This window comes from Pinus tabuliformis, chromosome 1_1, assembly GCF_031772625.1.
Source record: "Pinus tabuliformis cultivar Carrire ecotype Pingquan chromosome 1_1, CPIR1, whole genome shotgun sequence".
Taxonomy (NCBI): domain Eukaryota; kingdom Viridiplantae; phylum Streptophyta; class Pinopsida; order Pinales; family Pinaceae; genus Pinus; species Pinus tabuliformis.
This window is the reverse complement of record NC_142297.1, coordinates 668,718,995-668,737,187: the sequence shown is the minus strand read 5'-3', so window position 1 is coordinate 668,737,187 and position 18,193 is coordinate 668,718,995. Positions and strand designations below refer to the sequence as shown.

Here is an 18,193-nt window from a genome sequence, read left to right as displayed (position 1 = left end):
TTTGGGGGTTGTGTTGATAATCCATGGTATGGTAACAAAGCCTATTTTCATGTTAATAATCTCCATGGTAAAGTGGGGTGAATTTAGTTAATTTTAATGATAGTTGATAATTTTTTGGAGTAAAATATGTATACTAGCTTGAAACATCCAATGTTTAGAGTGGACCAGGGAAAATTTTAAGAACCCCCCCTAAATTTATAAATATAATAAATGGGCGAATCTCCATGGTATATAGGAAAAATGGAAGGCGATTTTATCAATAATATAATAATTATATATAATTTTTTGGTGAATCTCTCACCAGGCATGGCGAACATTTTACTCAATTATAAAATCTTGTAAGATCTTGGCGACTCTTTCACTAAATAATAAAACTTTGTAAAGTCCTAGTGAATCTTAGCATAGGCTACATGCTGGTTTAATTCCCCCATTTAAATAGGCTACATTCCAGGTGAATACCATGTGCCATTTTGGTGAATACCATGGGTCAATACCATGTGCCATTTTTATTTTTATTAATTCTAATATTAGGGTTAATAATGGTTTTTTGCATGGTATTAATAACAATCTAGTCCATGGTATTTGTCCCATAGTATTTTGGCCATAGGTTTCACCTAAATATAACCCATTTTTTGAGTGTTCATAAATATAACGTGACTTATGGAGTAAATATAAAAAAATGTTTTATTTGTTTACCATACCTCTCGTTTATTTATATTTTTATTAATTTACCATACCTCTTTTACAAATATGGTATTTGGCCCATAGGATTCACTTAAATAAAACCTCTTTCTTGAGCCTTCATAAATAGAATGAGGGTTATGGACGAAATATAAAAAGAGGTTTTATTTATTTACGATACGTCTAGTTTATTTATATTTTTATTTATTTACCATACATTTTGAGTAAGTATAAAAAGACGTTTTATTTATTTACCATACCTCCACTTTACTTATATTTTTATTTGTTTACACCCTTACATGTATATAAGGTGACTTATGGAGTAAATATAAAAAATGTTTTATTTATTTACCATACCTCTCATTTATTTATATTTTTATTAATTTACCATACCTCTTTTATAAATATGGTATTTGGCCCATAGGATTCACTTAAATAAAACTTATTCTTGAAAATGGGCGAATGGATTCACTTAAATAAAACTTATTCTTGAAAATGGGCGAATGGAAGGTTGTAAGTCCTAATTTCAAGGGCTAAATTTACCTTTTTTACCCTCTCCCTTAAAATAAGGTGGGCTGTTTGAGGTGATTTGTAAAAATGTACTATGATACAAAATATTCGCCCACTAAAAATTTAAAACCCCTTAATTTCGCCAAAGGGCGAACATTCGCCCCTAAAATTATCCTTGGAGTGGACACTCCACTCATAATCAAGAACAAATAAAGCTAAATGAATGACAATGTCAGATGTATCATGATGTAAGTGTTTTGATATCCATCATGGAGTGATGTCTACTAATGTTTAAATGACATTTAATTTATATGGTTGTGCTAGATTTTAGTCAAAATATATCTTATAATGGGGTTATCAATCTATTAAATAGGATATATCACATTAAAAACTATGGGAAAAACTATTGGTTACCACAACCTTGGGCTCGTAAACTGCGAACAACAAATCCATTAATTATGGCATCAAAATGACTTTATGACCAAGTCAACTTTACCCTAACATTCTTCCATTTAAACTTGACTTGGTTTTTCTGTGACCACATTTGGCCGAAGCAGTCAAGTGAGCCTTCATTGCTCACCCTCCACACCTGATTCCCCTAAAGTCTATAATCAAGGCACCCAAGAATTCAATATGCTCCCTGTCATCATCTGGGCCTACCTTTAGACTTTACTAGCTATTTTACCACTGGTACACATACCTTACCATGTCTTATAGTTACATGCCCACTTACATGTAAAATTTTAAAATCCATTAAAATATATTGTTTTAATTATTTTTATCCTAACACTTTTGCCAACATCCTCTCACCTTTTTTGATGCAGGCTCAGCTAGGATCTGATCAACATCCTAAATTTATGAATCTGACAAGCACTTCCATTAATCCACCCGAGGAAATAAATCCCTTTTACGCCCAAAACCTACTCATTTAAACTTATATCGGAGGAGCCATAAGGGTATATAAAACACTTTTCTAAAACCATTGAATTCAAGAGCTTTTAACTATAACCACTGGAGCCAAAAGTTCTCCATATATAATATGCACATACCCAAAACTTTGGGTAAGAACCATTGTGCCCTCGACTTTTGCTATGTAATAGGTGCATAGGAGGAATTATAATATAAGTCCCTTTTTTATCCACCAAGAGCTAAAAACACCTAGAGAGAAGATAAAAACACATAAAACACACAAAGAAACATTTAATTAGAAAAAAAGAAAATTGTTTTAAGTATATTGTGTGGATGAATCTATCCTCTTACAAAGTGAGGCTTGTTATTTATATCCTTTTTTAGTTGCAATACCATGGGTAGATACCATGGGTAAATACCATGGGTAAATAACATGAGTAACTACCATGGGTGGATGCGACTTTCTATTTAGATCATTTCTCCCTCCTTGGGAAGCAATGGTCCCCATTGCATAGAGTTCCCTCCTCAGAAGTTGTTGTTGAACATGATCCAATGAAGAGAATGGTTTTGTGTGGTTGACCCATAATAACGGGTTTGTGGATGACCTATAACCATGAGTTGTTTAAGACAAGGGTTTTACGCAGTTGACCCATAACCATGATGAACAAAGAACAAAGATACAAGGATAAAGATACCCTATAATGCTTTTGAGCTCACTGTGATATTAACAGTGTGCGACCAGACAAATATACTTCAATGGGAAGGGTTTTGTGTGGTGGACACATAACCGTGATGAACAAAGATCTAATGATAGGGAAACCCTATAATGCTTGTGGCTAACTGTGATGATGACAATGTGCAACCTAGCAAATGGACTTTAGTGGCAAGGGTTTTGTGTGGTTTACCCATAACCATGATGAAATGGTTTGCTTGTTCGTTTGCCTTGCAAAAATCTTGTAGCTTATATTTATAAATTCTCGCTATCCAATGAAATATAAAAACTTGAAAATTCTTGTAAATTGTAAAAGATATTTATTTGAAATTTTATATTACTCCTTTGTTGTAATGATTTTCTCTTCTATCATGTTGATATCTGAAATTTTGAAACCAAACTAAAAATAATTTGTACAATATGAACACAATTGGTGTAGATATTTTAGAAATAAATTTTGAGACTATAACATCGTCTACTACTATAATTTTCTTAACCCAGATAAAGCAAGAATAGTAGTTGCAGAGTTCAATGGACTGCCCTACGCATGGGAAATGGTGATTCAAACGCTTCATACAATTATTGCATATAAAGTAGTGGGAACATTGTGGTAGATGATACCACATACTCGTATCACAATACTTTTTCTTGAATTTCCAAATATATGAAACATATTGACCATTCCAATGTCTCCAAAGCTTGAACATACTCGTGAGTCAAAGTGAATCCAGTACAATTTTACAGTGAATATGTCTACAAAAATTTTGTTTAACCAATTTGCCTAAAACATAATATTTTGATTGTATGCTAAATACAAGATTTAATGGAATGTCCCCATTTTCGTTAGAACTTCTCAAGTTACCACTCGCGGATTTTTTTTTTTCTTTTACTATAATATTTGGCAGTTTATTGAGTCGAAAAATTTATTCTACAACTCAATGAGGGGATGTGTAAATATGTCCGTCCATTCATACCCTTAAAATAAAAATAAAAAATAAAAAATATATTCTAAATAGAAAAATCATGTGGACTATAATAATAAAAAAATGAATATGCTTTAAAGTAATTAGAAGTAAAAAAAAATGTATGTTTAAATCTTATAGTTTTCAAAAATATTTTAACTAGAGATTTAAATAAACTATATGAAGATCTATGTTAACTAATTTATGTCCATATCAACTTCATATATATCTATATGTAGAAAAAAATTGTTAAAATAAAATATTTTAATGTTATATATAAAAAATATTCAATGTGGCTTATCAATAAAATATTTTATAATATTCACATATACTTAAAAATACATTAATAATTTTTTAATTAATTTGGGTGATAAAATGTCTCTATATAGATGTTATGTAAAATGTTTATGTCAATTACGATATAATTATATATCATTAAAAAAATGTGTATATATCATGAAAATAAATATTTTTTCATGGTTAAAACTTTTATTTGGTCCTATATATACTCTACTAGTACAACCACATTAAAAATATTAATGTGGTTGATATAGTCGAAGACTTCATAAATATACCAAAAAAAACTATTGCAACACGAAGAATGCCTTACTAATGCACACATTTACACTTACCTGATTAACCATGTACAAAAAGGTTATGGGTAGACTTTAACTTAAGAAAAAAAAAGAATTCTAAATGAATGTTATAAATAATAATGAGGAACTTATCAAGGGAGAACTTATTAGAATTGGAATAATCTCAAATCCCTAGTAAATTGGTGGGCGGGGAGCCTCGTGGCACAAATATAATTTTTTAAATTTATTAAAAGTCAATGCAACCTAACAAACTCTTTAATACACTAAGTTGATAAGCATTAAGACTAAGCATATGCTGAGCATATTCCCTTGAGAATCAATATAGGCCCTCAATTAAAAAAATAAACCTCATCCACCTTAAGTTCAAATAAGAAGTCTTCAATTAAGCATTCAAAAATACAATTTAAACAATAAAAAATAACATTGTATTTTGCACTCTAAAAATTTTGCAAGTAAAAAAATTTGATCTCTCTTCTCATGTTAGATCGGTAGTTAATATGGATCTATGTTGGTTATACAAAAGATTCAAATTGATTGAAATCACAAGAATTCTGAAAAACTTAGCAAGATTGTAGAAATTGAGCTTTAGAGTCGAATTTGTTGACATCATCATCGTGGGCATACTAGTCTTGTCAAAATGGAAGTCGTTAAAGATAATGATATTCAGGGCAAGCTCGGGCTTATAGGGACATCTTACACCCCACAATGCTAGACAAAATATGGCAAAAATAAGAGCAAAACATGATACAAAGAGCAGGACATGAAAATAATGTGGCCAGACCTTTCTCCTGCTAGAATCATTGTCATGAAACACTTAATTTGCGATGGAATTGAGGTGAGGCCATTTAGTTCTACTGTGGTTTTCAATGGGGATATCCTTGCCCCAAAAATGGGTGCCTAAGGACGTCCTGGAGTGGCACCTCGAGAACAACGTCGACATCAACCAGTGTGATGGAAATCCAAGTGGAGTGAAATTAGCGGAGTGAATGGAGAAAGGCGTATTGTCGCCCTCTGGAAATGAGTCCCTCAATGTTGGGATCTATACAAAGTGGAGAGGACTCCATGGCATCAACAATGATGATTCCTCCATACTCGTCACCTCCGAATTCAACTATGACTTCAAATGAAATTGCATTTTCACAATATTCCCCGACCAAACTTTGAATCCCCTTGTCACATCTGGCATTGGTAAATCTGACAGCCTAACTTGTGGATCATCCACACACTGAGGCTCCGATTAATGGTCCAGTGGCTTCTCTTGCAAATATAGCTCCCTATTTTTGCAAGCCAACAAAGCCACTCTTGATTGAATTTGAATTGAAGGTGGTCAACCACCATACATAGTCTACCATCTTCATCCATAGTATCAAAACATCACTGATGAGATAAGACTAACCAATCATATGAGAAACTAGAAATGATGAAAGTGTTCCTCAGAAGTTTACAAGAATATGCGTATTGGATTGGAGAACCAAAGAAGGAATAGTTGTGTGTTGCTCAGACCCACTCACAATTGGTAACCAATGTAACTACAAAAAAAGAAGAAGAAGAATATCAATGATAATCCAAGGACCATATTTGGCTACCTAGAAACTCAAAATATCATATCATCGCAATTGATTATATTAATGTAAATGAGGGATGATTTGGTGTGGTGTTGTGGAGGAGGAGACCCGGTCCTAGTGTTGGGCCTCGATAAAAATAGATGGTTCCTGCAACCAACATTAACTATGACTCTAGGCATGCCTCCAATATCATAGAGAGCGAGATCATAGACAATAAAAATAATTTGTCTGGTTCCTCACATGTAAACGACTAAAGATCCTTCCAGAATTGACGATGTTTGATCATGCGACCCAACAAAAAACTTCCCACCACCAAAGGATGCTTGCAACATAGAAAAGAGTTTCAGGAGTTACAAGAAAACATGATCTAGATCTAGATTTAACGATTTTCATTGGAAACCCTAAAAAAACATGACTTCCATGGAGTCTTCACCCGCTCTGATACCATTGATTTGGATGCGGGGAGATGAGAGATGAAAACACCCAAAGAGAAGATAAAACATAGAAAACACGTAAAGAAACATTTAATTAAATTAAAGAAAGCTATTCCATCTATGTTGTGTGGACGAATATGTCCTCTTACAAAGTGAGGCTTGTTATTTATAGCCTTTTTCAGTTACAATACCATGGGTAGATACCATGCGTGAATACCATGGGAAAATACCATGGGTAACTACCAAGGATGGATGCGACTTTCCATTCAGATCACTTTTCTTTTGTAATAGCCGTTGGAGCCAACTTTGTGATAACATAGCACAAGGACAAGTTTCTTCATATGACCTTACTATAAAACCTAGGTCCCAACCCTTTTAACATTCACACATAGCTTTTATCCATCGGGACAACTCATCAATCAAATGGGCCACTTCTATATATCCTATCGAGAGTTCATTCCCACTTTACATGTAAGCCCAAATCTACGTCATCCCAACCTTCCTCAACTATGCATTCAAGCATTCTTTATGGGATTTCCTTTCTAGGATGATGTAAGCAGGTATACGGGCCTCGACTCCACTTGGCTTTCTTTGCAGTCTCTTTCTCGTACTCGACTTGGCCCACATGCTACATCCGCCCCATCCTCAGCAGTCTGGTCCTCTCCTATTTGCGTAAAGGATTCCTCCTCTAGGAGATGGAATATAGGAAACTAAAATATTTTCGTCAGCTACTGATCCTAGATCCCATCAATTATCAATTCCGACCCTTTTTCAAAGATGTGCATGCCCTTTCCTCAAGGATGAGTCAATAGTACTAGTGGCCCACTTTACTCTACCTTTTCCATACATCAAGCTTGCATGTCATCCTGATGCTTTTCCTATTGGTTGAACTCCACTGCATCAGCTTGATGCTTAGTGAGCTTGACTGCTTCCTTATGCGCTCCTCTCTCGACCTTCTAGGATGGAACCTCTGGCTCGATATTGTCAAGTGATGGACTCTTCTAACATAACTAAATTTATGTCTCTCGACTTCTCTTAATTAATGCTTTCTTCATTGAGACTAAAAAATCTAAGTCTTTCGCTCTTCTCTGTTTTACTTCATGCTCGACTTCCAGTCCATTTTACTCTAATCTTGACCTTATGTCCTCAAGCTTTCCTTTTTTCTTGTACTTAATGCTTGACTTCTTCCTCAAGCTTAAACTAGCACTCCTCCTCTAATCGTTTATAATCTTTAGATCTCCATGATTATGTTGCATCTCTAATCCCTCCCACTACACAATTATGATTGGATTAGATCCTTGATCCACTATGTTGATTAATGATCACTTGATAAATTTTTAAACTTTAAAGGGACTCTAGGCCCTTCTCCAAACGATTTCTACTTCCTCTGTGAAATCAATTCCTTTGCATTTAAATTGTATTCTCAGACACTCTCCCTCTTGATATTTGATTCACATGCGACACTCTTAATTCACACACTCAGATCTAATATAATATATAGACCTAAATCCATACATTAATATAGGATTCACACAATCTTTTCATACTCAAACAAAGTGACTAATTTCATTAATATTCACACAATGTGTACATAATCGTTACATATGAGGCCTTTTAGTGATCTAGTTTGATTTACAGTACAATTGGCACTTCTTTCCTTATGGACATCCTTGGCCTTGGCTTCATCAATCCTCTCGACTCTCCTCTAACGCTCCTTCTTCTATATACATTTTTTCTTCAATTTACATAATTATATAGAAGAGGATTCTGACCTAAAATTAGTTCAAATCCATGAAATCCTCAACAAACCCTTATTCTAGGATCCTCTAGATCCACCTATCCTCTAATATACCTAACTAATTATAAATTCACTCAACATTCTCGATATATCTTCTTAGAAGTAGATCTAGTTATAATATTCACAATTCCCTCTAAGTTTACTAAAAAATATAAGAAATAAAAACAATTACATTCAATTAGGAACCAACTCCCATGAAAATGAAAGACCCCTAAGTCTAATCAAAATGTATTTTGACTTGGAGGTAAGATGCTCCTACATCATACTCTTAAGGTGAAAAAAATTCATGGTCTCCTGGCCATGTGTGTTTCATATGTTGATGAAGTCATCCTAGATCCCAAACTTTAGTTCATAGATGCCTATATGGTCTTCTACTTTGCTCTATTTCCTTTAATTCTCTAGGTTTCCATAATTTATGTCGCTTCTACCCATTTTTTTTGTTGATACAAATTTCTTCAGTTAGTTGCATCTTCTTGTTATCTGTCCTTCTCTACCTGTAGTAACTTCTCCTGAATGCATTCCTCATCGGCATTCACAATTCATTAATCACTTTATCAACCGCTATCTTTGGATGAACTTCATTGTTGTCATTGTCCTCAAGCTGTTGCATATGCTATTTTGTCATAAGAGCTATAAAACTCTTGTCAATCCACTGATCATATTTTGTAGTACGCTCCTCATTGTTTTTAACACAATTTCCTCTAAATTTGTTTTTGTTGAATATGCAGTATTTAGCTTTATATCATCTCCTCCAAGAAATGCAACTCCTCATACAATTCAATAAAATCACTTTGAATTGTACCTATGTCCTCCATGCAATATCCATTACTTAGATCTCTGGCCAACCATTCCTCCAAAATTTCTATCTCACCTTCATCTGTTCTTTCTCCCTCTGACATGATATTTTCAATTAGTATTGAAATCTCCTCAAGCATGTCTTCATGAAGTAATTCTCCACCTTATGATTTTATTTCATCTTCTGTACTCACATAATTTCCAAGAGGTGATTTTGATTCATCTTCTTCTAAAACAAGAATTAAGGTCTATTCTACTTCAATTTCCTCTATCATAACAACTTCCCTATTAAATCCATCATTTTCAAAGTCAATAAGCACATGCTTACAAAATTTCTCCCTCTCAACCATCTCTTCTAGAAGTCTCACTTCTCATTAACCTGCATAAGCACATCATTTAAATGTTGACCATCACCTACCAATACTTCATTCATACACAAAATGTTAGATTGAAAAATATAAGGATCTTCACCTAATGCTTCAATTGCCTCATCTTCATGTTGATCCAAACTAATCCCATAGACCATCGAGTTGTCTATAAATTCTTCCTCAACATTTCTAGCTTCCTCTGCATCAAGAAATAAACTGTGTTAAAAAACAATCATTTTATACTCAACTTCCCTGAGTTATTCCTTCAACCTGTCATACATCTTCTTCCTCAACTTCCTTTGCAATGGATGCCATATCACCTTTTTCTCCTTCATTATCTAGCCATATATTTGGTCTTCCTAGATTTCTTTTAGTAACTATTTCAAATGATTGAGTTCTATTCTTAACTCAACCATCTCCTTCTTAAATTCATCATCACTCATCCTCTTTATGCCAACTGCTTTGGAATTTCCTTTCATCTGATTATTACTTCTTCTCTTTGAATTTCCCTTAACATTCCCATTAGAATCCATTCTTTCCTTCTTCTATGAAATCTCCTTTTCCACTTGTGAGCTACAACAAATCTTCTCCATATTTTCAACAAGCCTGCCACTTGTCACGGTACTAAGTCCTCCTCTTGGTATCCTTCTCTTCTCTTTCTCTTGGATATTCTACCCACACTCACAGTGGAACTACCTTTTACGACATCTACCCAACCTCAACTGTTGGGAGTTTTCTTCTTCCGTTTCATTGTAGTAGAACCTCTCCTTCTAGAGCACACCTGCTCCTCAACTTTCAAAGTTGTTAGGATTTTGCATCTTCATCCACTCATCTCTCTCTTCCTCTCTTGAGAAATTTGTTGTCCTCTCTTCAACAATTTCATCTTGTTGTTGGAATTTTCTCACAATTCCTCCACTTGAGAGCTATGCTTGCTCACTCTTTCTCTACCATAGCTTCATGGTTACACTATTTGATACCAATATTCCTTCTTTGTTACCTGAAAAAACATTTATTGATTACTAGAGTTAACACAAAACATAATACATATTTTATAAGACCTATACCAATATCTTATGATTCAACAAAATTCCTTTTGGTCCACTCCTCTAAACCAATCCTCCTCCAAAGCACTTATTCTTTGTACTCTTCAAACAATCCTCCTTAAGAGTGCATTAACTCTTTTAACCTCCTGCAATCACTTGTTATGCCTCTGAATTGTTGCATCATAATGCAAATACCCTTCAATTTCTTCTCAAGATATTTGTATCTTTAATTTTTTTGTCTCTTCCTCCATCATTGCAATTTTGATTCAAACACATTTTGTTCTTCTTCCTCCCAAAATCTCAAGTTTTTTCCCTCAAAAATTCACCTTGTGGTCATCAATCTCCAACTTAATATAAGTTGTAAAAGAAAAGAAAAATTACCTCTTTTAGACTCCTCCAAATATGATCCTAATATAACACCTTTCTCCACAACTCCTCTGCTAGTATCTCGTTTGTTGGTTTGGTTCTAATGCTACCACTATTTCTTTAAACATTCAAACAAGTAGGTTTAAAACCTACTCTTATACCACTTTTTATGTAGACTCGGCTAGGATCTTATCAACATCCTAAATTTCTAGCTGACTGGTGCTTCCATTAATCCACCCCAGGAAATAAATCCCCTTTATGCCCAAAAACTACCCATTTAAAATTAAGTGGGAGGATCCATAATAGTATATAAAACCCTTTTCTAATACTACCAAATTCAAGAGATTTTAACTATAGCCACCAAAGCCAAAAGCTCTGCATATATAATATGGTTGAACCCAAAAATTTGGGTAAGAACCACTATTCCATCGACTTCTTCTATATAATAGGCACATAGGAGGAATCATAATATAAGCCCCTTTTCCTTTATAATAGTCGTGAGAGGCAAGCTTTGTGATAACATAGTGCGAGGAAAAGGTCCTTCATATGACCTTCCTATATAACCTAGGTATTGACCCTTTTAACATTTATACATAGCATTTATTTGTCGGGATAGCTCATCAATAAAATGTTCCACTTCAATTTTTCCTATTGGGATATCATTCCCACTTTGGACATAATCCTGGATCTACATCATCCTGACCTTCCTCAACTGTGCGCTCGAGCGTTGCTTCTAGGGTTTCCTTTTTGATATGATGTAAGTAGGTATGCAGGCCCAAAATCCACTTGGATTTATTTATAATCACCTTATTATACTCGAATTGGCCCACATGCCACGTATGCCCTATCCTCTTCAACCCGACCCTCTCCTATTTGCGCAAATTATTTCTCCTTTAGTAGACGAACTCCGTGAAATGGAAATATTTTTGTTAGATGTTGATCTCGGATCCTATCAATTTCTGTTCCTATCCCTTTTCAAATATGCTAAATCACTTTCCTTTAGGATGAATCAACAGTACTCGTGGCCCACTTCACCCTACTTGTTTCGTACAATAGGATTCCATGTCATCCTGATGCTTTTCTTATTGGTTGATCTTCGCATCAACGCGACATCTAGTCAACGCAACTGCTTCTTTATGTTCCCCTCTCTCGACCTTCTAGGATGGAACCTTCGGCTCGACACAATCAAGTGATGAATTATTCTAACATAACTTAATTTATTTTGTACATAACATTTATCAGTAAATACAACTCATCAATCAAATGGCCCACTTCTATATTTCCTATCGGGAGTTCGTTCCCACTTTACATGCATACCTCAATCTACGTCATCTCGATCTTCCTCAATTGTGTGCTCAATAATTCCTTCCGAAATTTCCTTACCAGGATGATGTAAGTAGGTATACGGGCCTCGACTCCACTTGGTTTTATTTTCAGTCGCCTTCCCATGCTTGACTTGGCCCACATGCTACGTCTACCCTGTCCTCAGCAGTCTGTTCCTCTCTGTAACACCCTCCTCCCACATTTACCCAAGCTAATCAGTCACCAGGGTAAACATGTGACCAAGAGTTACTATGATATATCTCAACTCCCTAACTATATTTAAGGAAGTGGAACCATCGAACCAACACCTTACAAACCTCCCTCAGGTGCTACAGGACCCTCTGGAGTTAATCTACCACTCCAGGTTCCCAACCCCTGAGTTAACCTATCCTTTTAATGAATTAAACCCCCATTCGCTCCCATGACATGGGAATTCATGTGACTGGGACCCTCAAGTCGCTCCCACAATGCCTACAAGGGAGAGACTGCAGTATTTTTCAACCAGTTCTATGCTAGAGGCTGCAATATTTAAGCCACTTTTTCAGGGCTACTCTCTAAACCACTTCCTGGAACTTGATGAGACTTTCCAAGACAATAAATGACACCAAGACAAAGAATATAACATAAAACTTGATCAATTACTTGACATAATCAAGCCATCTATGACAATAATTTCATCAAACATATCACAAATATGAAATCTACAGGTTTCAACAATCTATCTGAGCATAGGGTTGTGTTATATTCTTTCCACGACTAACCTATGTAGTGAAATGGGGGGTTAGGGGGGGTGGAGCCCCCCCTTCGTTGCGTCGATTGCGCAACGGGGGGGTCACAGGGGGGCGGAAGCCCCCCCTGTCCGGGTGGTTTGAGGGGGGCAGGTAGTCCCCCTCTACAGGGTCCAGAGCAATGCCCCGAGAATTTTTTTTTGGACCCTATATTAGGTTGGGCAAACCTACCTATGTTTTTTGGTCCATGGTTTTGGACGCGATGGTTTTCGGTCCACGGTATTGGATGCTTCGACATGTATACATATGTATTGTAACATTGAAAGGAATATAATGAAAAATCAAGCTGGTAGTCCCAGTTTTGGGATCCAGGGGAAATCTCTGTGTATATGTGTTTTATGTGTTATGCTCTCATATTTTTATTTTCTGTGTTTTTTTATAATTCGTATGCAGGTAATTTCTGTACGTGGTTAAAACCTACATTTGGAATCAGAGCTATTTTGGCTTCAAGGGGACGCCTTTGTTGTTGAGGGGTTTCGCTCGGGCCTGTGGTAAACCCTGTTCAGTGGGAGATCTGCGAGATTGATTCTGGTGGTGAAAGAAGATGGCGAGCAGTGGAAAGATAGAGATTGAGAAATTTAATGGTCAGAGTTTTGAGTTGTGGAAACTCAAGATGGAGGATCTGTTGGTGGATAAAGATCAGTGGATTGCGGTAGATCCAGGTACTAAACCAACAAGAGTGTCTGATGAAGAATGGAAGAAGTTGGATTGGAAGGCAAAGAGCACAATACGATTGTGTGTCTCAGATCCAGTATTGCTGAATGTATCAGGGGAAGCTACGGCGAAGACTTTGTGGGACAAGTTAGGGACTTTGTACCAATCTAAGTCTCTGGTGAATAAGTTGTTCCTGCGGAAAAAGCTGTATAACCTGAGGATGAAAGATGGAGACTAGGTGACAGAGCATCTGAACGAATTTAATACTGTGGTAAGCTAGTTAGCATCTGTTGATATTAAAATTTCAGATGAAGATAAGTGCAACAGTTTGTTGTGTTCTCTACCAGATTCGTGGGATAGTCTGGTTATTGCAATAGGTAGCAATGCAACCGCCTTGCAGTTTGATGAAATAGTCTCATCCTTGCTCACGGAGGAGATGAGACGGAAAAATATGGAGAGCCAAAATGGTGATGCCTTGTCTGTATGAGGACGGTCCTAGAACAAAAAAAAAAAAAGTCATCGAGTGGGAGATCTAAATCTAGAGGGAGATCTAAATCTCCAAGAAAACCTGTAAAGGTGGTGTGCTGGAAATGTGGAAAGGAAGGGCACTTCAAAAGGGACTGTAAATCTAAAGCTCTTGATAAATGAAAGGGATATGATGATTCTCCTTCTGTAGAGGCGAAAACCACCTCAGATGAAGGTGGGGATGTGTACTTGGCTTCTTCAAGTACACATGTAGATCATGAGGCGTGGTTGATTGACTCAGGTGCATCCTTTTGTTGGCATTATGAGACAAGTGTTGTCCTTGATGGCAAATCACATAGATGATAGATCATAGTGCAGCAGCAAAGAGTTGATGATCAGACTACAAAGAATGAAGAAAATAAGGTATACGTAGGTTCCTCTTAGCAAAGTCGCGTATACACACAGGATCACCGATCAAAAGACGCATATACGTATACACACACTTTCATGCAAGGGAAGGCGCATACATTGGGTTTTGTTCCATGGTATTTAGTCCCTCGTATTTGGACCTATGGTTTTGGACCATGGTATCTCGTCTAAAGTATTGATCCCAGGTATTGGGTCAATGGTATTGATTATTTATGGTTTTGGATCATGGTATTGAGTAAGGCCTAAGACTATAAAAGGAGAAGAAGATCATTAGGAAAAAATATATTGAGAAAGTCTGGAATATCTGATGAAGTATGAGATCTAGTATGCAGATTATGGGTTCATGATGCTTTTCTTGATCTGAGCTAAGGAGGAATCTCAGCGTTTGATGGAGAACAAGATCTAAGGATAGATTGGGATCTAATGGCTTGGAATGAATCATCTCTATACGGTTTGATCTTGCTTACTCTAGATATGTATACTGACGCATATAATGTTCTGTAAATGTTATGATCTAGGTAAAGCTCAAGTTTGAAATAGCTGCAAATCATGAATGAATATCTACAGATGTATACGCTGGTTGAATGTGATAAAAGCGCGTACATACGCGGGTTAGATACATCTAAGTAGCGTATACCATATGAGCTATGATGTTTGAAGTTACAGGTGTTTCTAGTTGATGATAAGTTTTGATGAATGTTTACTGGTGTCAGTATTCTGCATATTCAGATTGGTTGATCATGTTTAGCTTCAGTATTGATGGATGAGATCTATAATGGATCTGGATAAGAATGACTTATCTTTATGAGATCTGATGAACTAGATCTGGTTGCTAACATACATATTATCCTTGTATATGTAATGATCGGGGTATGTCTGAAGTCAGGAAGTGAAGCAAAGTTATAAGCAAGTGATTAATGACATATACGCTGGTTCATCTTGGTGAGGTTGCGTATACACGCTGGTTCAACACTTCCAAGTAGTGTAGTCACTCTGATGCATGTTTTGTGATGATACAGTTGGTTCTGAATATTGTTGCAGAGTTTAGTGTTCTGCTCTGTGTTCTGGTGACTGCATTTTGAGATGGTTTCAGTGTTTTAGTATTAGGTGATTCAGAGATTGATGATGCAGGTGTATTGCAGTGATGATTAATTTTGTGCTTCAATGTTGTTGATGGGTCCAGTATGAAAATTGGATGAAACGTGGCCTTCAGATTATGTGTTGTACTTCAGGAGTATCCAGTCTGAAAATTGAAGAAACGTGGTACCCGGAGGAGAGAAGATTGTAGGCTGGCACCTACGTACTAGTATCTTAGCTAGTACAAGAGCTAAGGGAGTGGTAGCTCCCTTCCAGCAGCAGTTGGAAAACGAGTAGAGGTTGGAGCATTTCAGCAGGTAGCAGCCTGTGTACTAGTAAATGGATCGGCTAGTACAAGAGCTCAGGGGGTTGTAGCTCCCTTCCAGGAGAGGCTGGAGAACGAGAGAAGGTCGTAGACTTCTGCAGGTATAAGCTTGTGTACTGGTATAAGACTGCACCAGTAAAAAAAATATTGTAAAATGAATTTCCTTATTAAAAGAAGATAGAGACAACTTGCAGCAGGTGGTTTTCACCCACATTGGGTTTCCACCTTATAGCATGGTGTTCATGTGTGCTTCTTGTGTGTGATGATCTGTTCTATTTTACTGCACCTGCTTACTATTCATATGGTTAATGAAGTTCTGATGCACTAACTAAAGATCAACATTTAATGGATTAACTTAATCATAAGTATGCTGGATATACGCTAGTTGCATTAGACACAGTTGCGTATACATGTTGTTTCCATTAACTGAAGTAGCGTATATGTATCTAAGTATGGAAATGAAAAAGTTTTATTGATTTGATAATACTGATTCACCCCCCCTCTCAGTATTATTTCCAACAATTGGTATCAGAGCAAGTCCTTTGGTTGAAGCTTGATCGCTTGAAGGAGATCCACAAAACAATGGGAAAGAAGCTCAAGAAGAAAGCACCTAAGAAGAAGAAGTCATCTCAGAAAGACTACGACAATGGGAGAATTGATTGGGGAATATGTGGAAGAAGCACTTCAGATTCATAATCACTTCAGATTCAGAATCACTTCAGAATGAAGATGAACAAGATCTATCAGGTATGAATTTGTTATCCTCTGGTGATACATCTATTTATCCTTGTAAAGATGATGAAAGTGATAGCGAAACAACTGAATTTTCTCTTATGGGTGAGCAAGAAAGATATCAAATAGAGGCAGAATTTAAAAGGCTTACAGACAAAATTAGAGATCAAAAAGATCTATTGAACAAAAGAGAATGTGCCTTCAAAGAAGAAGCTACCAAACTAAAATCTCAACTAGAGGAAGGAAACAAGGTAAAGAAGTTATTCAAGAACAAGGAAGATCAATGTCAAAAGTTGCAAGATGAAGTGACATCATTAAGAAATGAAGTCAATGAAAGGAGCACAATCATCAAGAAACTCAGAGATAGATCCAGTTATTATGAAAGGCTTGAAGCTATGATCCACTCGCTAAAGGAAGATCTTGAAGAATCAAAGAAGCAGAATAAATATCTACTCCAAGCTCTTGAAAAACAAGAAAACGAAGTTCTTGAATTAAGACATCAGTTGAAAGAAGGAAGAAAAGCTGAAGAAAACATAAAGAAGCAGTATCCTGAAAAGGAAGAGCAACTTCAGGATGAGGTAAATATTCTAAAGGATAAATTAGAAGAAAAGGATAAAATCTTATGATTTCAAGATAGTACTAAGATTTTCGATGATATTCTTAGTAGTCAAAGGTCTCCTGCTATCAAAACTGGTCTTGGTTTTCATGAATCTGTTAAAGGTGAATCTAGTTCACAAAGTAAGACAAGGAACTGTAATGCAAAATCTGAAATGCTTGACAAGGAGATGAGAAGTCAATCCCATCAACAACCAAGGAAAGAAATTCTTCAAAGAAAATCTTTTACTCCTCCAATGCATAATGTTGAATGTTATGTATGTCATAATCTTGGACATGTTGCAGCCAGATGTAGAAGAATAATGGTTCAAGATCATCACACAGAAAGATCATCGCATTCCAGGTACTTTCAGGGATATTTTTTTCCTTGCAATATGTTTGGTAACAAAGTTGTTGATTGCTACAAAAGGAATATGAAACATGTAAGATGTTATGCATGTAACAAGCTTGGAAATATAGCAAAGGAATGCAGGAACAAAGTACGGGCATCATACCAAAAGGAGAAAACATTATCACACTTGAAGATATGGAAGAAGAATGAAGTATAGTCAGAAAGATGTGGCACAACACAATATACTCAAACACAGCACAGCACAGACATAACAGACTCAGAGGGAGCTGAAAGTGTAAAACTTTAGTGTCCTAAATTGCATACGCAAGTTTAATAAAGGGAAGTCGCGTATATACGAGAGTTATACACTGCACAGTTGCGTATATGTCAGTTTGAGAAAAGCAGTAGGGACAGGTTCAGAAAAAGAGTTTGATATGATTCAGTCCATTATTTGCTCTGGTTGATAATAGTTACAATCTGCTGATGATGTGTGGAAATACCTTGACACTTGTAAGATGTTTAAAGTGTTTTGATCCTAGATTAATGATGATGATGCCTTGATACTTCTTGCTAATATATGCATGATCAGATCTGACAATGAATAGATAGCACAGGTTCAGGGGGAGCATATACTTTTAATAGTGCATTGTTGGCATTATGGTTAGTACTCTTTGGTGATAATGCTTGTATGGCCAAATGATATATCTTGCTATGA

At 36.0% G+C, this 18,193-nt stretch overlaps 1 pseudogene; it reads right to left on the bottom strand.

The window, feature by feature from the left end:
- Nucleotides 1-4,845: 4,845 nt before the first annotated feature.
- Nucleotides 4,846-5,505, bottom strand: LOC149215177 (uncharacterized; annotated as a pseudogene).
- Nucleotides 5,506-18,193: the final 12,688 nt, after the last annotated feature.